The 3,226-nt window shown below is 35.0% G+C and overlaps 1 protein-coding gene across 1 annotated transcript in view; it reads left to right on the forward strand.

Moving 5' to 3' along the window:
* Window positions 1-3,226, forward strand: part of LOC107661938 (syntaxin-3-like) — a 38,075-nt gene that overhangs the window by 32,802 nt on the left and 2,047 nt on the right. The window contains exon 10 of the transcript XR_001631155.1: window positions 1,276-1,355. The gene's annotated coding sequence lies outside the window, so the exon portion shown is untranslated. The remainder of the gene's footprint in view (window positions 1-1,275; window positions 1,356-3,226) is intronic.

A 3,226-nucleotide genomic window follows, 5' to 3' on the forward strand; every position in this document is an offset into this window, starting at 1 on the left:
GTACCAAGAGTTCCTGTAAAACCACAACAAATTACTTGTGTTTGCGCACACTTAAGTGGTAAATAAGCTCATTCTGAATCTGATTCTAATAAGAAAGCACCCCTACAACAACTTCTGAAAGTGAACGGTATGTGTTTTACTCATTGTGAAAGAATGGGATATATGGCCATGCCTTCAAAGGCTGCAAAGATTGAACCAAGCGTTGTTAAATGAGACAGTCAGAAGATTGCATGGTTCACAACCTGTCTAAATATGTTTACCTTGGTCCATTTATGCAGATAATAAAAAGTCTCAACTAACTATAAAATCACATCTTAGAAGATATGTCAATATTTAAATTGTTTAGTTTTTTTGTAACATTAGATTGGATTAAGTTGAAAGTGAAATCTGGCATTCTCTCTCTCTCTCTCTCTCTCACAAAATAAATAAATGTAACAAATCCTGTCATCACCAGTGCACAATGAATCTTGGGATAGTCTGGGCCATGAAGGATTCATTATTCGTATCCTTCATTGACCGGGAGACGAAGGATGCATTTTGGGGCAGCATTTGACGGATACTTTGAATTGGGACAGCTTTCATCGCACCGTTGTGATGCATCCGGTCTTAAAATGCAGCCTCTTAATTTAAGACACTAATTTTATTCTATAATGTATTCTCTAATTTAAGATTTTTGTGATGTCATGTGACATGTTGTTTTTTGAAGACATACAGTATCTGTGCATTATCAGTAATATTCTACACATGGACACTGTTTGGTGACAAGTCATTCATGACAGTAGGTCTGTTATGCTGTTGACAATATAAGCTTTCATACTTTGTTTGGCTTTGAACTATCCTTTACTGACTGACAGAGGAAGTTAAAAAGCCTCAGTAAGATCCCCTGTCTGAAGCTGGCAGGGCAGGTTTAGGCTCAGCTGAGTGACTGAGGTAATATCAGTAGGTTTGTGATCTGTACGTATATTCTTTGCACAAAAAGCAGAATCATGTTATTAGGAAGCACAGAAGAACTTCTAGTTTGGTTTGTATTATGAATGTGCTCTACACCTGATGTTAAGTGAGTGCTTGCTAGACACAGACTAAGCCTTTCCTTTGTTTTATTCCTCTTTCTCCCTTCTGTCATTTTAAAAGAATTGTGCATGATTTTTTTTAGTAGACGTGAGAACTTAGTGGCATGAATTTCTTCCTCTCCTTCTTATGTGCTTTTTCTAACTTACTCCTGTTCTCTATTATTTGTCTTTACTGTCTCATACACATGCGTCTTTCTCTCTGTAGAAGAAAATGATGATCATGCTTTGCTGTTTGATTCTGGGGATTGTTATCTTTTCTTACCTTTACAGCTTCTTTTCTTAATGGTAAGCATTCCAATCAGCATTCACATATATAAGGGAGACTGGGGCAAGTTGTCACATGAAACTAGAAGATGTTGAGTCAACAGCACAGTTATATGAATGTGTGTTTTTCTCCAGCAGTGTTGTGTATTTTAATTTAGATTTTATGATTTTGAATATACTGTCCTCCAAACTAGACTGTAGTCATCATATAATCCTTTGGGTAAACAAATGAACATTACAGTTTGTTTTTTTGCCGCAATTTTCAGAAGCAATTGGTAAATTTGCAAAACTCTTAGTACTAATATCACAACAGATCATCAAAAGTGCACTTTTTTTCAAACATTTCAGCATATTTTGAAACCATATTTTTGGGACAAATTGGTACCCAGAAGTAAGCAAAACTTGACAAAATCACCTAAAACCTTCCTTTGAGGATGTCTTCATTTGTAAAACCGTGTGTTTTGCTATTTGTGAACATACAGCAGTTCAGTTTTATACATTTGTCTATTATTTAATCTAACTCATCACTGATAGTTAATCAGTGAATCATTTGGTGCATCTATAGATATAGATTCAATAAATATTTAGTTTCTATAGAATGTGATTGCAATTTAGGGATAATCAAATGCACTGAATTATTTTTACACTAAAAGTGATTTATCTAAGATGATAACCACTATTTTGTAAGTGCAGCAGGACACAAGGGAGAGGAACTGATCAGAGATGTATCAGAAGAATGGAGACAGATGGCATCAAATACAGCATTTTACACTACATTATGCCATGTGATACTGCATATAGAAACATTACAGTTATTGCCTGTATTACTGTAATTATTTCAGCAACAAAGGTGATTTGAAACATGAATCTTGCATTGTTTGCTCTTGAATGAACTGATTGTTAAAAGTACTAAACTGAAAGAAGATCATACTGTTGTGTTTTGGTGATTAATTCAAATGTTCTCAATACATATCACAATGATCTTGTGTTTTGAAACAATGATTAGGTGGAATGAAAATATGCGCAACTACAATGAAATCATGAGATCAGGTTTTGAAATAATGATTAGCGGTGTTACAAGTGTGATCAGTTTAAAGTTTTGTACTAAGAGTTTTGAAAATGTACACCTGACTTGGGAAAATAGTACCAAACCAATAAAAAAAAAAACTGTAAAACCACGCCGACATGCATTCACAACTATATAACCAAGGTGAATTGTGTGCTTCACATATTGGGCAAGTTTTCTTCATATACTACTAAGAAGTCTCTTGTGTTCATCAACACTTTTAAAATGGTTCTTTATTATCCATGGAATTGTATCATTCCACAAAAGGTTATTTATAGTGGGTTTTTTTTAAAGGGGTGGTTCATTGCGATTACTTTTTTAACTTTAGTTAGTGTCTAATGTTGCTGTTTGAGCATAAACAATGTCCGCAAAGTTACCAAGCTGAAAGTTCAATGCAAACGGAGATATCTAATAATGTCTTTTAAAATTCTGGCAGTTTAATGCCTACAAAAACGGCTGGTAGGGACTACAACAAGTTACTTCCCGGGTTCGTGACATCACAAACCCAGATAATATATGGATTATATTTGCAACTGTCGCTTTGTTGCGTCAAGTGTAGACAGACTTTTAGCACAGCAGGGCGCGGCATGACAACTGTCGCGTCCGGTGTAGACACGGTCAGACAGTGTCTGCTCTATTACAAATAATTTATATATATTTTTTAAAAATACCTAAAACAGCGGCATTACAAGATGGAAATATAGACTAGAAAAGATATTTACACTTGCTCTGTCCTACGTCCATGACACTGACCAGTTTTAATCTTAACAGCTCTTAACGCCGAATGTGCACTTGGATGGTTAGATACATGATGGGCTAGTATAAA

The sequence above is a fragment of the Sinocyclocheilus anshuiensis genome, unplaced genomic scaffold, assembly GCF_001515605.1.
Source record: "Sinocyclocheilus anshuiensis isolate Anshui unplaced genomic scaffold, SAMN03320099.WGS_v1.1 scaffold759, whole genome shotgun sequence".
Lineage (NCBI taxonomy): Eukaryota > Metazoa > Chordata > Actinopteri > Cypriniformes > Cyprinidae > Sinocyclocheilus > Sinocyclocheilus anshuiensis.